Source organism: Octodon degus, unplaced genomic scaffold (assembly GCF_000260255.1).
Source record: "Octodon degus isolate 3935 unplaced genomic scaffold, OctDeg1.0 scaffold00003, whole genome shotgun sequence".
Taxonomy (NCBI): domain Eukaryota; kingdom Metazoa; phylum Chordata; class Mammalia; order Rodentia; family Octodontidae; genus Octodon; species Octodon degus.
In genome coordinates this window covers 21,625,421-21,644,110 of record NW_004524579.1, presented here as the reverse complement: position 1 = coordinate 21,644,110, position 18,690 = coordinate 21,625,421, and the positions used below count along the sequence as shown (strand labels likewise).

Sequence of the window (18,690 nt, the reverse complement as noted above, 5' to 3'; positions counted from 1 at the left end):
GAGAGAGAGAGAGAGAGAGAGAGAGAGAGAGAGAGAGAGAGAGAGACAGACAGACAGAAAGATAGACAGACAGGACAAACAGAAGGAAGAGCATACAGCAGTGTCTAACACAGGAGCACCAGGATTATAATCAGGAAACTGAAATGCGATGTGGGTGAGGGGTGTGGTGCAAAATAGGGACTAGTGAAACTTAAGGCAGCAAAGAGAAGGCTACAGCCAGATCATGGGCATCATCAAGTGACACACCAGTGAGTCGGAGTTTTTCTGACAAGTCATGAGAAGCCATATTAGGGTTGTCAGTAGGGAAAGGACACCTTTTTGCTTTAAAAAGATAATTCAACCCTCACACCACATGCAGACATTAGTGGCAGAGGGGATCTAAGAAAACCTGGTCTCCTCCTTTAATTTGATTCTGGCTGCTTGAGGACCCAAACTAGGACTGCGGGAGTTTTCCATAATGTATGCCATGGATAAAACAGTAATGCAGTGTCAAACAGCCCCTATCTTTTAGTGACACAGACAGCCCGGATCTTCCTCATTGGTCTCACCTTAAGGGTGCAGGCTCCCAGCACGATAGCCATTAATTCACATTGTCTACTCAAGGCAAACCCGTCTGCGTGACAGCACGGCACACATAGCATTCTTTCTGCATTTGTATTTTTTCTAGACTTGGTTCTTGCATCCCCTTCCACTGCTCTGCACAATGCTTGGCACATGACTGGTGCTCTCTGCACGTTCGTCGCACACCGGAATGAATGAATGAACAATGGATCTCAAGCCTTGTCTTACCTAGGTCATGCCCAAGTCTGCATTTCTCCATGGCAGCATCTTGCAACCTCTCAGCCACATCACTCACTCTCTATCCTGACTACACTGCACTCAGCTGTCCGATTTGCCACTGACCACCAGTCTTGCAGTGTTCATTCCTTGCTTTGAGCCCACAAGCCTTAGTTTTGAAACTGAACTTCAACTCATTCTCAGGCTGAGGTCTGCACTGCATAATGCTTACATTTATTTCAGCAATCAGTACAAATTTGGGCAGTTAGTTGGTCTCAAGAAGTTTCTTTCTGAATGAAAATGAATTTACTCCCTGACAGCTATTCAAAGTCTTAGGGTTCAAACTACTCCGACCCTAGATCCATCCACCAATGCAGTTCCTGCCAAATTTCCTGCCTATCCTGAGGATAATAACCCAGCTCCTTGTGTCCACAGGACCCCCCTCACCTTAAGAAAATAAAATGAATAAGCTTTTAAAAGCAAAGAAATCTAACCTGTCTGTTTACTTCCCAGCACAAAAAGCTGTTGTTCTCCTTCAGCCTTGTCCCCAGCAAATACCTGCCACCCTAAATTCACAGCTCAGGTTTTTGGTGAGTCTGGGACACAACAGCCAGCCCTCTTGGGGAGCACCCCACCAGCATGCACATGAGAACACACGCACACACTCGCATACCCACAGAGCTGGGGAAGCCAGGCAAGGTGAAAACGCTTTGCCCTGTCACATTCCAGCAGCCTTCAAGTCCTCCTGAAGGGGCGGCACACAATGGACACTCTGTACTTGGCCCAGGCCTCCAGCCCAACACAAGTTAACCCTGCCTTGGCGGCCTGCAGGGACGGGCTGGGGGGACTGGCACAGTAAATGTGCTTAGGGAATTACTGCTCAGCAGGCCCTGCGGGAGAAGAGGGACCTTGGGAAGAACACAGGGATAGGCGCTTAGGAACTTGGCCTCTACACCTGGCTCTGCCACTCACAAGCCACTCTGAGTGTTCATTCCATGCTTTCTTCATCAGTAAAGGGAGGGGGAAGAATGCATGTCTCTTCCACCCTCCACACTCCTGTGACTTTATTCTGCACATCTGCAGGCCTGTAGAAACACTCAAAATTGTATTCCAATTGTTGGAGCTTATAGGACTACTGCTCTAAGTGAGCAGAGAAAATCCTGCTCACCTTGATGTGCCCCCCTATCCAGAGGAGCCCCAAAGGACGTATCTCCCAAAAATTTGTAGGATGGGAGGTTTCCTTCTTAGTTTAAAACATACTCTCCATCTGCTGACTGGAGAATTCTCACTTATGCTGGAGTTTGGCAGAAAACGCATTCTCAGTCCCCATTTACTGAGTCAAGGCTCAGCAGTTAGGACAGAAAGCCCTCTTGCTTTTCCAGAATCCTCCAGGTACTTCTGAAGAGCTGCAGGTTGACAACTGGTGTTTTCCACTGTCTGGCCAGTGGGCTTCTCACTACCCTTGGCCACAGGGTATGACTATCTGCTATTAAAAGGTTTTGAAATGCAAAGGGGAACAAAGAGAGTGAAGGAAGGGACAAGGAAAAGAAAAGAATAGGGAGAAAAAATGGAAACAAAGCTATAAAAGACGAGTAGGAGGAAGAAGAAAGGAGTAGGAGAAAAGGACGAAGTATGATGTGCCACGGATGGTACAGGTTCTCCAGGATGAATGTGGTCCCTATGGATATTGAAAATGTACCAATAGGAATGGGGAGATAGCTCAGCAGTCTAAGCACCCGCCTGGCAAGCACAAGGATCCAGGTTCAATCCCTGGTATCACTTGCCATGCCAGCCCCGGAACCCTGGGCATGCCAAGCAGGCCACCATAGCCAGGAGTGGTGGTGCACACCTATACTTCCAGCACTGGGGAGACTGAGACAGGAGGATTGCTCTGAGTCCGAGCCACATAGTGAGATACTGTTCTAAATGAATGAATAAGGAAAAGATTTTTAAAAATTAAAATGTACCAATAAAATAAAAAGAAGAAAAAAGTGATGTTCTTAAATAAACATATTTATATTTTCACATAAAAATATAAAGAATAAAAGTATTTGCCACTTACAATCATTCTCTGAGTCTGTTTCAAACAGCAGTCAGTTGTATTTTCCCCAGCCCTGGGCCCTCCCAATGGCCAACATGCAGGTGATGCTCAGGCAGTGTTGGCTGACTGAAGCGATAAATGAAAAGGACAACTCAAGCTGGGTTCCCAATCATCCATCTCCTCTCTCCATTTGGCTCCCGGAACACTATCCACATGCAGGTCACTGCCACCCTGAATACTGTTTTCTATAGGGACAATATGGCGGAAACAGACAAACTCCCTGGTGTGTCCAGTGCCGGCCAAAGCTGCGAATGCCAGGCCTCACTCTGCTTCCTAGCACTCGCTAACAGTCTGTTGCAGCCTCAGCATCTCACCAACAAAAGGAAGACACTGAAGTCTTCCTGGCCTGCCACACTGACTTATAGTTTTTAATTTTTTTTTTTTTTTACAGGAACTCTTTGCTTCGTGTTTTAAAATAAAATTTGAAATAAAACAAATGCCTAACAAGATCTCAGAGTCAAACATTCAGCAACCCAGAGGAAGCCCTGCCTCGTCACTGTCCGTGGCCACAGCCCTTGCTCTATGCCGCTCTCCTTCCTTCATCCTTCTGTGGACCCTGCTGGGAAATTGCCACAGTACCACGCACCCCTCCTGCCTTTCCACGCAAGACACAGGCTTAACTGTATAATTCTCAGGCTAAGAATTACTGCCTCAAAGCTCTCTAGAAGCTCTTCTCACATTTCTTATAAGAAAAGAGAAAATGGAGAGTGGCTGGGTTTTCCTTTGTGGGAACCCTGGCTTTGCCTTGGCACTTGCAGGGTCTCTCTCACTGGGTCAGAATTTCATTAGTCACAATGTGGATGTAGTGTACACGCCCATTCCCTTAATTTTCCTGGAATACCGTGAGCCTTTTGTACATCTGGATACAGGGTTCTGCTAGTTCAGAAACATCCTTTTGGATTACTCCTTTACTTATTCCATTCAGTGATTCTGATGTCTAAGTTTTTTCTCAAAAATTTTAGTTTACAACTCTCCTGTTTTCTATTTCTATCATTTCCTCTCCAATTTTCTTTCTTTCTTTTGCCTTAGGGGAAAGCACACCCTCCTCTTCCTCTACAATGCCAGGTAACATATTTTATGTGTTCCTTGTGCCTTGAGCCAATGTGGGTTTTTATCTCTGCCACTGCCCAGCTTGCTTTTCCACCGCCTTTCTTGTCCTTGTCCATCCTTCTTTCTGCTGCTTTTCTGCATTTTCATCCCATCTTGCTCTTCCTGGACACATCAGATTCCAGTTCCACTGAGGCCACATTTCTTCCTGTTGAAGACTCCAGGTGGTCTCGGAAAGTTTTTGTTTTGCTGTTGTCCTAGCTAATCCCATGTTATTCTTCCTTTATCTGGTTTAGAGTTTTTCCCTTTGGGGCCTCTTGTTGGAGCATCTCCTGACTCGTGCTCTGATGGAGTCACACAGAGCAGGACTGGCCACAGAGTGACTGGTTTGCCTAGGGTCACCTCTGCGTCCCTCCTGTAGCTGGCCGGACCTTCCTGTGCACTGTCCCCAGGGAACTCCTCAGTTCCAGTGAACAATGCTGTATTGAAGCCAACAACTCCCAGGGCTTCTCAGGAGCCCGTTCTGTGCCTCTCTTGGTAACACACATTCAGAGGCATCAAGTCAGAGGCTTGAAATCAGCCACAGCAGGAGTGTTTACACCTCAGGAATTGATAAGCTTCACAAATCAGAGCATTAATGAAAAATCTGGAGAAGGGAATGTTAAACATTGACAAGGACAGCGCTCAGGGTTGATTTCCACCTACTACTATTTGACTGAACTAGAAGGGGATTCTTCTTCTAGATTCTTTGAAGCTCAGAAAAACTAAGATCCACAATATTATCATGACATTTTTTTATCCCTTCCTCAGAACTTTCTGGAAGAAACATGTCCACCAGAAGTCACAGCCCTACTGCACCCTCCTCAAAAAATTCTCCTTTTATGAGAAGTACAGCCTTTGAGAATGTTTTAGTGAGGGAAGAGTCTTCAGCTGTTTTCATTGAAGCTGGCCATGTAGTAGGCCCAGAAGTTGTTGATTATTGTAGTGGACTGAAACTGAGTTTTATTCAGTGTGTGTGTTGTTTTTTGGGTGTGGTGGGGATCGTTTCTGGAGTCCTGTGGTGCTAGGTAGGTGCTGCACTGCTGAACCATATCCCTGTGCCTGCCAATTGTGAATTTCTGACCTGTTAAGGAAAAACAGTATAAAAAGATGGAGTGTGACCCTACTGCTTATACAAGTAGAGGGAAGCAGCTGCATTTTTAGCCTATACTCACTGGCCTGTAGCTATAAAAATCTTTTGTCAGATTGCAGCAAGAGACTGACTTTGGCATTAGGAGTAAATGAATACCCATCCTTCTTTAAGTCTGCTAAGTTATTTCTGGGAGAGTCATAGGTAGTTTTTCACCCACCTCTGCTGGCACCTAGGATCTTCTCCTGCTCCTCCAGTCAATGAGGTCAGATACACTTTTATTGTATCTTCACAAGTCAGGTCAGGACTCCCTGTTTTGTGCCTTTGCACATGTAACATAACCTTCTTAGCACTTGTTATGTAAGGGGACATGTATCAGTCTTGCCTTTAGCTTTGCCTCTTTCACTTGATAGGAAACCCTTGAGGGTAGGACTGCCTTCACCACAGTGTCCCCAGAGACTGGCACTGTGCAGTTACACTTGCAAACACTCCGGTTTCTCCCCTAAAATGAAAGGTTGGATGAAAGGCCACCTGGACACCACCAGAATCACATGCCTAAGGCTTGGAGTGATGTTTCCTGAAATCCTTCATGCTGCAAAAATGTTTGGGAATAAATGCTCCATAAACAATGGCAAATGGATGAAGTGACCCAGCCCTAACCCAGCTCTCAATCAGCAGGAGCCAAGGTAGCTCGCTGACACTGAAAATACAAAACAGTGGTTTACAGCGAAGGGAAAAGCTCCTGATGCACTAAACACATGCCTGGATGGTACACCCTGAGCTGCATTTTACCTCCTCCAAGCCTCACTCCTTGAGTCCTTCTCCCACCATGTTCCCAGAAGCCTCTCATGGACTGCTCTAGTATATGGCTCTCTATATAATCCCAGGTCCTGACTGCCTCTTCTTTGTTTTCCCTCTGTGCTATCCCTAAGTTACTTCTCAAGAATTGTTTATGGGGATGGTAGAAAACATCCTTATTACAACTTTCCTTATTACAACTTTCCCTGGTATATACTTGTATGCATGTGTGGGCGCATACACACACACACACACACACACACACACACACGTAAACAATACTCTCTCTCTCTCTCTCTCTCTCTCTCTCTCTCTCTCTCTCTCTCTCTCTCTGATGGTCTTACTCTCACTTCCAGGGTATGTGGTCATCAAAGCAATTGGCAAACCATCTTAATACTTCATTTAATTGTCTATCTTACCCACTCTATTAGGAGCTCTGTGAAGAAAAGGTTCATGTTTTAAATGGGTCTCCATACATTTCAGTGCAGAGTGAAGCACTGTCCAGACCATCCTCTGCTTGAAAAGAAGGACCAGGGACTTGATATTCTGAGATCAGAACACTTAGCCTCTTTCTCCCACTTGGTAACTTTGTCTTTGGAAAACGTTTTTTAATCTGTGCAAGTCTCAACTGGAAATTTGATAATAATCCTACCTCAAGGGCTATTTTGAGAAGTAATTGAAGATTAAATGAGATAATAATTATGAAAGGACATACTGGGATCATTATAGTAGTGCTCAAATTTTATGTTCAGTTTGATTCAGCCCCATAGTCTCTGTCACCACCCATGCTTAGCCTTGGACTAAAGGCTGTTCTCTGTTTGCAGATCCCACTTTAACACCTTAGGGACCAAACTCCCTGTCTCCATGCACAGTGGGATGCACAGAAGCCCAGGTCAATTTGCCCCTGCTGACTTGAACACTTTACTGTTATTTGAGTATTTCTAACTTCCTGTTCCCCACTCATCTCATGGACAAGAACTCTAGATTCAAACATGTCCTGCTGTGTGGAAGTGGATGGCCTTGCAAAGTTCCCTTCTGTCTTTTAGTCTCCTCAACACTATTCTTAGGGTGAAGAAACAACATGAGTGAGTTCTACGACTGCTTCCAGCTCATTCCAGTACTCCCAAGTACTGAGCTTGGGCCCTGTAGTAGCTGTCAAGCAACCAGAAGTTCTTCAAAGGCAGGGCTGATCCTTTCCATCTCTTTATTTGTTCCTCAACTCTGTCCAGCTGGGTTGATTGGGCCAAGCACAGAACTAAGCATACACCATCAAATGTGAGCTTGGGGGGTCTCCATGACAGGGAATGAAGCAGACTCAAAGTTCTGAGGCCAGAGTCTGGGTGGTGTTTATTAATCAACAGTTCCAGCTCTGCCTGCAAAGATAGTGCCTCCTCTGGGAGCCAGCGACACAACACAACACCCTCGGGTCTTGGCTTCTGGAAAAAGATCTCTACAGCATTGTCAGGCTAGTCCACAGGTTTCTAGGCTGAGCTCTTCCACTTGTTCCCTGTGTTCCTCCACACACAGGAAAGAACATGCTTACAGTGGAAAAAAAAAAAAGGATAATTGCTACCAATGGCCGGAGCCAAACTCTATAGTTATTATCAGTTTAATTCATGCAATAGCTCTATGATGAAAAGATCTTGTCCTCACTGTACATCCATAGAAATGAAGGTCCACAGAGGCTAGTAATTTTCTCAGCATCCCACACTACTTTTGTTTGATCCACAGTCAACTCCAGATACAGCAATGCACCACACAACACTGCAGTCCACAAAAGACCACATAAAAGATTGTGTTTGTGTGAGATTATAATAGAGCTGAACATGTTCCATCACCTGCTGATACTATAGCTGTCATGATGTCCAGCCATCCTAGTATGCCTGTGGTGCGAGCAAACCCACGGCTCCATCAGCTACATAAGAGCGTAGAACACAGAGTTATGCTCATCACTTAATACTGGATAATAACTGGCCATGCTACTAGATTATGGGCTTACTCTCCTGCATTTTTTATTATTCTCATGTAAATCCTTTCTATGTGAAAAAAGGCTGATTGCAAAACACTGTGCTATCATACTAGAAACATCCTCATCTGCCTCCTGTTTCCTATAACTTCTGATCACATCACAAGATCATCTTAAGTGACTGACATAGACCACTTAGGATTATGTGATGCAACCTACAAGGTGCACACAACAACAAGATCACCTAACATTTCAGTTCTCGAATACATCACCATTCTTAAAGTGTGCATGGTTGCATGTGTTTCCAAAGTCTCTCTTATATTGTAATTATATAGCTAATGAACAGAATGACACCAGCTTTTCATCAAAAGTTCATAGTTGCTTCTACATTTGTGACTCTGATTTTCTACATCACTTAAGCTTTCTTGGTATCACTCTTCTCATGTTATCTTCCTATTACTTTCATAGACTCTTATTGGGACAAAAAGTTAAAAACACATATAGCATGATGTCATATAGGTTAAATATAGCAAATTTATAAGAAGGTATTTTGACCATAGTGTTTCCTGTCCAAGGTAGAGAGACCTCAGGACAAAATAGATAACCCTACCTTTAAACACGTTTCATGTATTAGAACTGATTTAAGTGTGTTAGCTGATGTAACTGAGTTTACTGTCTGATTTAACCCACCAATTGGCCCATTTTATGGATTAAAAAGCTGCAGTTGACAGGTTTGTTGAAATCATAGAGAAAGTCCTGTCTGACTCCAAATGTCACTTGAATCATGATGCCACCAGTCTCCAAATAACAAGAACTAGTGGTCACTTGGAATCTGACCCTCACCAGTAATTTGTAAATTGGGGGTAAACATGATGAAATTCCTTGGAGGCCATGGGTGGGGACATACCAAGTGACTGCACAGAGCATGCATTCCTTACTCTTTCTTGCAAAACCTTCTTGGGTTGATCTTATTGTTTGTTCGGTCTTAATTCAAGTTCTTCAACTTCTGAACTATCTGATTCAGCAATTGCTTTGTTCACTATCATTTGAATATAAAGTATACCCTGACGCATATTTATGCTCCTGCTGTAAGAGATGCTGGGCACACCAGACAGCTAAACAAATATTAGCTGCACTTCCCTTCCTTCTTTCCTATTTTTTTCCTCTAGCTTTATCAAGCTGTCTTTTAAGCCTTGCATTGATACTGCAACTTTATGTCTTTCTCCAATTTTACATTAAACCCCTATGTGTAAATGACAGTATTATAGTTTTTTGTACCACAGAGTGGCTGATCTTCAATCCAAATGCTAATATGTATTTTTGTTGTGGTTGTTTATCTAAGGATAACTCCTTTGAAATCCAGAATGACAAGCTGGAGGTGCACAGGACCAAGTAGCACAAGTTGATGGCCTGATGGCTGAGCTCCTCCTTTGCCCTGTGGGTGAACATTTCTGAGTCCACTCTCCTGCTCACCAGGCCATTCTTCTTGCCTTTGGAAGGTGGTGATCCTAGCTCCCCAGCTCAGCTCTGGGGAGACTGAGCCTCGGCATATTTCTTACAAGGATCCATCCCATCTGTCTTCTTGCCTGACACCAACAGAGCCCTATGTCATTTGTCTCCTTTCTCACTCTCTAATTCCAAGTACATCATTCTACCTTCATCTACACAAGATTATCCTGGTCCCATGGTCCAGGATGTAGCTCAAGGCCCACCCATCCGATGCTTGGAGCTTTTTTTGATCTGCCCAACCCTGGCTGTCTTCCTCGGGTCTCTTACTACAATTCAGCATTCAGCCTAATAGGTGGCTGGTGTTCCTCTACTGTTTTTCAAGGAATATTAGAACATCCTCCACCTATGTTAAGGGCAGACACTTTATCCTGTTCTTTATTTCTAGAGATCCCTGCCACAGTCATCAGAGTCTGGCTGCATTATTTCTCATGTCAGTAAGCAAAAGAACTAAAGTGAATCAGAGTGTTTAAAAGTTGGTATTCTAAATGAATACCCTAAGCAGGCAGATCACACCTAGTTTAAAAGACCTGAGATTTTTCTGTTCCACTCTGGACAGAAGACCAAAGCCAAGCAAGGTGTCTGGTCTTCAATATCAATCATTTGGACTTTCATATTCAGGGCTATCCAGGCCTGCCAGATGCGGTACACACTCACCGTTAGCATCTGTTTCCTACATCAATTCCAAAGTCACACTTGAATTTCAACTCTGACCTTATGTCAAAGGTATTATTCCCATGAAAAACATTCTTTTAGTCCATTTTTCCATCAAGCCTTGAGCATATCCACTTTGAAGCCCCCCTCATTAAGCCCTACCTTTGCAGAGTGTAGCAAAATTCTACTTGGAATCATGTTCCTATTTTAGTCGCAGAGTCCATTCTCCCAAGCAAAAGCCACATCCCATTGAAGACCTTTTCTGCCAAGAGCATCAGGCACAATGCTTCACATAAGGGGCAATGCTGAGACTTTAATAAATATTTGTGAGTTTTAAAAATGATGGTAATAGAGCTCTAGATTACAGACTAACAAGGAAAAAGCAAGCTCACAGACATTCCACATCAAATCATCCTTTTTTAGCCTTTACTTTAATCAATATTTTAAAAAAACCCACAAAGATATCATTGCTCAAATAACAATAGGTCATGAACCTAGCTAGCACTGACTGAACAGAAACTGTTTTCCAGTTTTCATTTTTGTGCTTCCTACAAGTGCATGGGTGCTCCTTTGATTCCATGAAGATCCCCAAGCTAACAATTTGGATCCACCAAATTCAGCCTCTCCAATCTCTACATCTTTCCAAATCCATGTCCAAGCCTCATGCAGTTCCTTTCCACTGAAAAAACTGAACTGCTGGCAAATAGAAGGAATAATGAACAAATTGCTTTCACTCAGTTTTCTTTCTTTCTTTCTTTCTTTCTTTCTTTCTTTCTTTCTTTCTTTCTTTCTTTCTTTCTTTCTTTCTTTCTTTCGTTCATTCTTTCTTCCTTTCTTTCTTTCCTCCTCTTCCCCTGCCCCTTCCCCTTCTGCTTCCTCTTCCTCTTCCTCTTCTTTGTCTTCTTCTTTTTATTTTTATACCATATCCTTTGCAAGAACTTAGAGTAAAAGTACTGCAGCCTTGTAGCAGCTTGGAGAGGCTTTCTTTTCCTAACTACCCAAATGATGTATCCCTCGGTGATTCACAAACCCCATGGAACTGTCACAGTGACTTATGTCAAAGCCAATGTTTCTGATTCCATCCAAGTACATTATCTTTGAGAGTTCTGGCTTTGAACAAATGGTATTCTGAGCTCAAAACGAACATGAATCCACACTTGTCCATCACTGAACACAGGATGCCAGTAGCATCCAGTCACAGGGTAGACCAGGTGCTATAGGGATGGAAGGACATCCAGGAACTATGGCTTTGGGACCTTTGGAATCCACAGGAGAAAATGATGAGCAGACCCTAAAGCCATGTGGTGAATAAAGAATCAGTAGCAGGGATTCCAGACCTGACAGGACACAGGGAGCAGGAGCCAAGTCCCAACAGAGAAAGTAATTTTGGGCATTCCAGAAGCTCATGGTACCATCTCCCTTGTTTCAACTCAGTTATTTCACTAAAGAAGACATGCCCTCAAAAGAAGTGGGGATAATTTAACTCTTTTTTTCCATCCACATTATCTACTGTGGCATCTGTTTCCAGGGAATTTACTATCTGCACCTCTCTCTCTTCCTGCAAGCCTGCTCTGTTCTAATTGAGTAGCTTCTCCTAATTCAGGTTACCCCAGGGCACCACCTTCTCCTTCACTAACTCAACCACATCAAACACCTGAGCAAAGTACATTAACTCCCAGTGGGTTTGGGCTGAGCAGTTATTGGGATCCCATTCAAAGAGTCTGAGGAGCTCTGAACCTGAAGTCAACTTTAAAATCGCATTTCCCTATAGCATCCCAGAGTTTCAGAAGGGACTGTCCATATCAACCCTAAGTTTTCCACTTTACAATAGGTCCAAGGAAGAGTAGATAAGAGAAGCACCTTAGCACATCAGCTGCTATTTGGTGGCCAGCCCAGCCTGCAGCCTGCCTTTTGTGCCTTGCTCTGGAGTTTTCCCTGTTGGGTGCCTTTCTCTGCTCTGTCTTTTCTAGTATTTTCCATTGTGGCCAGGCTCACCCAGTCACTGAAGAGTAGAAAAGCACCTGGACTTGAACAACAAAGATGACTGCATGGGTAAGTGCCAGAATGAGTACAGTAGACAGAAACACAATTGGAATTCCAGTGAAAATCAGAAGCTGTGTGTGTGTCAGAGTGATGATGAGACTCTAGCAAACACTGAATAAATATTTGGTGATTGAATGAATGAGTGAATTGGTGACTGAAAGGATACGTATGGTAAAATTTAATTACCTCTTCTCTGGGGGAAAAACTGAGATTGGGTGATTTTGCCTGAATGATAGCCAAAAATATAAAAGGCTATTAACCTAAGTAGTTATTACTCTAAGAGGTCCTTACAGTGTTGCTTCCTTTGCCAAGCTTTAGTACACCATAAGTAACATTTTGTTTTAATATTCTCTTTTTACATAAATCCTGCAATTCATTCATGCGATGACATCCAGCCATGAATAGTTGCAGGCCTTGGAAGGACAAGTTTGGTCTCTAGCTTCAGGGAACTACAGTTTGGTGAGGCAGATGAAATTAACAGCAAAGCAGCAGAACCTGTTGCTAGGCTCTTGCTTTAGACCTGAAACACTCTAACAACTGGACACAAGGAGCTCAGAGCTGATGAGAAGTGAGTAGTGCGTCTCCCCTGAGGACACAGGGTGGTGCCAGTTGTCCTAAGAGGTAGATGCTCTGGTTAGAAAGGACCAGTCAGGCCACCTTCCAGACAGAGGGTGGCAACTCTAACAGAGTTTAGATGCAGAGGTGGGCAGGTGACAGAGTGCCCAGGGTCATCAAAAAAACTAGTCTAACAGGAACAGAACTTTGGGCATGAGTCAAATGGGGTTTACTCCAGAACATTGCAAGACACCCATGCAGGCTGCTCTAGAGGGCTGGCCAGGTATCATGGGAAAGAGTGAGAAGAAGGACACAGAAGTATGTGGAGCCAATAGGCTCTGAACTTTCCTGATATCAGAGAACTTCCTAGAGCTGTTAGGGAAGAGATAATCTTGTTAACAGTTCTTTTCTTTGGAGAAATAGACATTATGTCTTGAATGTTACTACTCAACTTCTACAGTACTCTGGTAGAATACCCTACTCCTCTCTCCTTGTCCTCTCTCCCCTTTCTCTCTCCCTCTCTTTTCTGTATGGATTTTTTTCCTTTTCTTCTATGGATTTTCTATCAATGATCATCTCCTGAGCACCAGCACTTCTTTGAGTCCAACTAGATATCACATAAAACTTTGAGTCTCAAACACTGAACAGTAGGCATCTAAAAACAACATCATCAGTACATGCATAGATTCTATAAAATCAATTAAAGTATTATAACACCCATGGCCCTATGGACATTTCCAATCATTCTAAGGGGTTATTAATCTCTGAACTATGGCAATACAGTAGTAATCCCAGGCACTGGTTTCCAGGATGTCATCTGGAAATCCTCCCAGGTTGAGTCACATAAATTAGCTGGTCTTATTTAATTCTTACAACCTGCATGGAATAGGAAGTGTAGCAGATATCTTTGCTACTATTTCACTGATTAGGTTACAGATGTTCAAAATGGTTAAAGAACTTGCTGGTGGGGGTCACTTAACCTGGATGTAGTAGGGAAAAGGCCCAGAACAGATCTTGTCAAGGCAAGTTTGTGGCCATTTACACTTTAGCCCAGCAGTCTGAGCCCAACAACTTGTGTCATTTCAGGTAACCCAGTTGTATCCATTGCCTCATCTCCTCTATGGGGATAATATGTATGTTTGGCTTCCCTCTTCAAGATATCTAAGGGGGTATATATGATATGAAAGTATTTTTGAAAAGAATAAAACATCATGCATATGAATGGAGTATTTTGGGTTGGATCAGGGAAACATTTTTCCAATCTGACAAAGTTCTCAGCTTTCATCCCCTGCCCTCTGCCTAGCTGAGAGTCAACTCAGCCATCTTTGCCTATAACTATATTTTACATGGGTCTGTGTATAAAGATCCAACCTCAGCTCCTGGGGAAGGGGTGGCTGATTCCTTCTAAGGAATCCTGTGGGCTTTAGGGCTGCCCATCATTGTTCTGTGCTTGATCCTGATTTCATTTGCTCTGAACAGTATAGGAAGTAAATTGTTGGCATCTAAGCCAAGGACCACTTAATTTTTTTTCTCAATCATAAAAGCTATCCTCTAATGGAGTAAAACATCTCTAAATGGAGAGTTTTTCTTGTCTGAAGCTATGAAACTTCTACATGAAAACTGGAAGAGCTATTAGACTAAGGCATCTAAGGGCATGCCTTAGCTCCAACATGGTGCATTTAAAGAGCCATCAAAATCTAGCAGTCAAGGGAAAGTAGATTTGAAAACTTAGAGTCAAGCAACAATGCAGGTAGGCATCACAACCACTGGCAGTCATGAAGTACGTACTGGAGGTTCCCTTGCATTTTCTTCTCTGCACTTATCAAGTGTCTGGCTGGCCAAAGTGTCTGCACCTTCATGAATAGTTTGTGAAATACCAGGGTTGTCTTTAGCAACAGCTCTAAACAAAAGTATAAACGTATAGCAATAGGCATGGTGGTGGCATTTCTACTCAATTCTGCCCCAAAATATTATAAAACCTCTCACAGTATCATAGTTTAGATGTTGAATGCCCACCCCCAAATTCATGTATTAAAAGTAGCAGGGTGAAGTTTTCCATAGGTGGGGCCTAAGTGGAAGGTCTTCATAGGTCTCTGGAAGCATTCCTGGAAAGGGCTGTGGGAACCTCAGCCCCTTCCTCTTTCTCTCTCTTGCTTCCTAGCCATAAGATTAGTCGTTTTGTTCCATGTGCTTCCACCATGATGTATAGCCTAACCACAGGCCCAAAACATTGAGGCACAGCTACCAGTGGTGTAACTTCTAAAACTGTAAGCCAAAATAAACCCTTTCCCTTTGGCATTGGATTGTCTTAGGCATTTTCAAGCTGCTAACCTCAAGACAAGAGCAGCCTTTTGTGTTCTTCAACTTCATCCTCTGCTAGGTTGATTCCTCACCCTGAGCCCCTAAACAAACAAAATCACCTTATCTTATCTTCAAAGCACTGTGACTCCTTACAATGCTAATGTGTTAATAATAATTTTACCCCATTCATCTGGCAGTAGCAAATCTGAAACAGTTTGACATGCCATCAGAAAAAAAATATTTCCCATCTCAGGGCATCACAGAAAACAGGGTTTCACTGGCTGTGTCCGTCTTCAATAGCTTTCTGGTTTCAATTAAAACTTCAAGTCTCCAAGAGAAAAACTGGCATTCTGGGAGGCCTGGGCCCAGCCAAATCTCACTGTCTCCACAGAACCCAGAAAGGGTGTTCCATCCATCTAGCTCCTTACCATCTTCTTCTTTTTGCATAGTAAATGCAAAAGCTTCACAGCAGAGATTGAAGCACAACTAAAAATAATGACCATACTGCAATAAGTCTCCTCTCCTGGGTGTACATTTTTGTGCCAGAGAAGTATGGATTCAACCCCTAATGGAATTCAGAGTTAAACTAACAGCAGAAAAGAAACAGGGAACCCAGGGGAAAGTATCTACCTATTCATTTCCTCTTCAGCAAAAGCCAGCCTCCTGCTTCTCCCCACTCATCATTTCCATCTAAAATCTAAAAAGGTTCCAAGTAGGGCTTCCTCTCTTCCTCAATCTAATCTTAGATCAGGTGATTTACAAAGTAGCTTGCTTAATGCAAGTTCAAAACCAGCAGCTCTGGGGACAGGGGTTGTTCCTCTTCTCCCAGGGATATGTCCAGGATTTTGCTGCAAGAAGTTGAGAACTGGGCCTCCCAGCAGAGCCTTCCTATGTAACACTCTGATGTTAACATGCAAAAGATCAAATTACAAGCCTTCATTGGCTTGGTCCATTCATGAACATATAAGGCATTGATATTTTCTCCTAGGCTAGAAGTGGCCCCCTTCCTAACAGACACGGCTGCATCCCGTCCCAGACAATACCTCCTCCTCATGTTCACTACAAGCCACCCCCTCCTCCACCTTCAGTTTGTTTATCCCAGTGACTGACACATCTATTTTCCCTGCCATGAGAGACAACTCCTTCCCTCCTCTGGCTGCAGACTGCTTTTGCTCACCACCTCCCCCAGCTCCACTCAGGTTACTACAGTGGTCACTGTTCCTACAGCCCAGCTCTAACACCCATTGGACCTCTCACGACAAGGATGTGTTTTTCTTAACGTGGGCCAAGGGTCTTGCATGCAGGAGGAGTCCTTGGTTTCCCCATCTGCTGGGCCACATAACAGTTTGCAAATGCTTTATATTCAATTTGCTTTCTTCTTCCTCCTCTGGTTAGCTTCAGAGCCTCTGTCCTAACACCCCTTTCTGGTAATAGGCAAGGAAATTGAATACAAGAGAAAACATAGCACCTTCAAGTTCTTTTGAAACCTGGGAATCCTGTGTCAGAGCAAAAGAGATCCCTCTCCCTCCCTTCTGAAAGGCTGAAAGGAGGAACTGTGGAAGGTCCGCGAGAGAGAAAAAAAAAAAAAAAAAAAAAAAAAAAAAAAAAAAAAGTCCAGAGAAAGGAGACTCATGGAGCAAGTAGGAGCTGTAAACCGGCTGCATCTTAAAAAGTGCTACAAACTTTCTCCTCCCTCACCGCCCAGGGCCAATCAGCCCCTCCCTCCCCGCCCAGACAGACTAACCTAACTCTGGTGTGTGCACAGCGGATCTTGCTGCGCTAGTCTGGTCTCTGAGTCGCAGAAGTGGCCTGCACAGGGGAAAATTCTTCCTCTCTAAGTCCTTTTACCCCGCTCTCCTTCGTTCCCCCCTACAACACACACACGCATACTTTGCAAATGGAGCTGAACTCGGAGGAGACCTAGATTTCCCTGTGAGAGCTACAGGAGCATGAGGGGCTCAGTCTCCCAGTTTTGATGACAGCTACTTTATGAAAGTTTACAGTGCAAATCTACAGGAAAAGAAGAAAAACAGGATAAAGAGTGGAGGAACGAAAAGAAAAAAACACGAAGGGAGAAGAATGTCAGAGAAAAACAAGTAGTACCAGTACCAGTATTTCCTTAGAAAGAATGGCCTCCAACCAAACTTCACGGGGAAAGGTGTGGGCAATGGTGAGGTACGGCATTGAGAAGGAAAAGTCCCTGCTATAGAATCCGGAATCATTTCCCTGCAGGAGAACAGTTTCCCCTGGGTTGAAGAGACACACAAATCGTCCTTTTAATATTAAACGTCATCCGTGAGATTATCAGGACAGTTTATTTGAAACGGAAACAAATCGGAAATCCTTCCCTCAACAGTCCTTTCAGACAGACAGAAGCGCGGAGAAGCCTGCACAGCACACAGAAAGAATAAAGACAGCACCTGGGCAACATGAACCTCCCTCCCCACGAGCCCACACCCAACGCCTCTAGCCTCATCTCCTAATTTCAATTGCACAACTTTCCGGTCACCAAAGAAAATATTTCCAGTTGGATCCAATTTCAGAATTGTAGTAAGCGGTGTAGGTCAGGGGAGGCGGGGTGACGGCAGCGCGTAGAGGAGGGGGCTGGAAGAAGGCATTTCGGCAGTAACTTATTTTTTTAGAACCAGCATGCTCTACCGATCAGAAATTGCAATTACCCAACAAAGCTTCCATCACAAACAGACACGCAAAGCAGCCTCGCCGTCATTACCATCTTGCTAAAGCTATGCCCGATCTAGTTTACCTGACTTTGTCTCTGTGGAACTTCTCAGACAGTATTTTGGTCAAAGAGATAATGGTTGGGCAGACAAAAACAATAAATCGATACAGAAGGGCTTCCTTTCCGGAGTGATTTCCCACTGGAAACCACCGAACGGGGAAGCCTGCCTTTAATTCCCAAGCCCACCGCTCCTCTTGAAACGCACACAATGCGCGCTTTCAAAGGGGCATTCGTCTGCTTTTAAGGGGATTCCTGTCTTTTCAGAATCCCCAAACCAGAGAACACCAGAAAGACACTCAAAACCATTAAGATTTTTAAGAGAAAGACTAACATACACCCAGAACACAAGCATACACCAACCTTCGCCGGCTGGACCACTTCTCGCCTGTTCTTCTCTCTATTAACGACACGTTAGATTCTGATACACTCCCCCCCCCATCCAACTAGGTTACAATGTAGCTCTCTAGCTCCACTTAACCTGCAAGTTACAAAGAGAGAAAGAGGGAGAAAAAAAATATCCTGCCGCCTTCCCAACCCTCTCCCTCCCCCTCCCCCTCCCGCGTCCACTCCACCAACGCCAAACCCGCCAGCCCCGGCCGCGGCCGCAGGACCGAGGGAGGGTGCGAGAGGCGGGGGCGGGAGGGGGATCAGATTAGGCGAAACTCAATAAGCTCGCAGCCCTCCAGCCCGACGCCTCCACCGCCGCCGCCACCAACCGGCCACTCGGATCGCGCCCGCATCGCTGCCCACTGGCCCGGACGGAGTCGCGCCCAGCCCGGCAGCCCCGCGGGGACCGGCATCCCGCCCCCTCGGCCGCGGCTCCCCCTTCCCGCCCGTGCAAAGTCAAAGCCCCGGCGAGGCGCCGTGAACTTTTGCACGCCGGGCACACGCACGCCCCGACCGGGCCCGCGGCTCGGGCTGGGCGGGCGCCGGGCTCCGGGGCCAAGGTCGCCGCCGCGCTGCTCACCCTTGTCCCGGCGGCTCCGCTGCGCTCAGATCCCGGCTCCGCTCGCTCGCCGGAGCCCCCGGAGGCGCTGCCGCGGCCGCTCCATGGCGAAGAGCATCTGTCAGCG

At 44.8% G+C, this 18,690-nt stretch overlaps 1 protein-coding gene across 1 annotated transcript in view; it reads right to left on the bottom strand.

The window, feature by feature from the left end:
• Setbp1 (SET binding protein 1) overlaps positions 1–18,684 on the bottom strand; it is a 393,025-nt gene extending 374,341 nt beyond the window's left edge. Inside the window, exon 1 of the mRNA XM_023713570.1 lies at positions 18,585–18,684. The gene's annotated coding sequence lies outside the window, so the exon portion shown is untranslated. The remainder of the gene's footprint in view (positions 1–18,584) is intronic.
• Between the last annotated feature and the right edge of the window lie 6 nt (positions 18,685–18,690).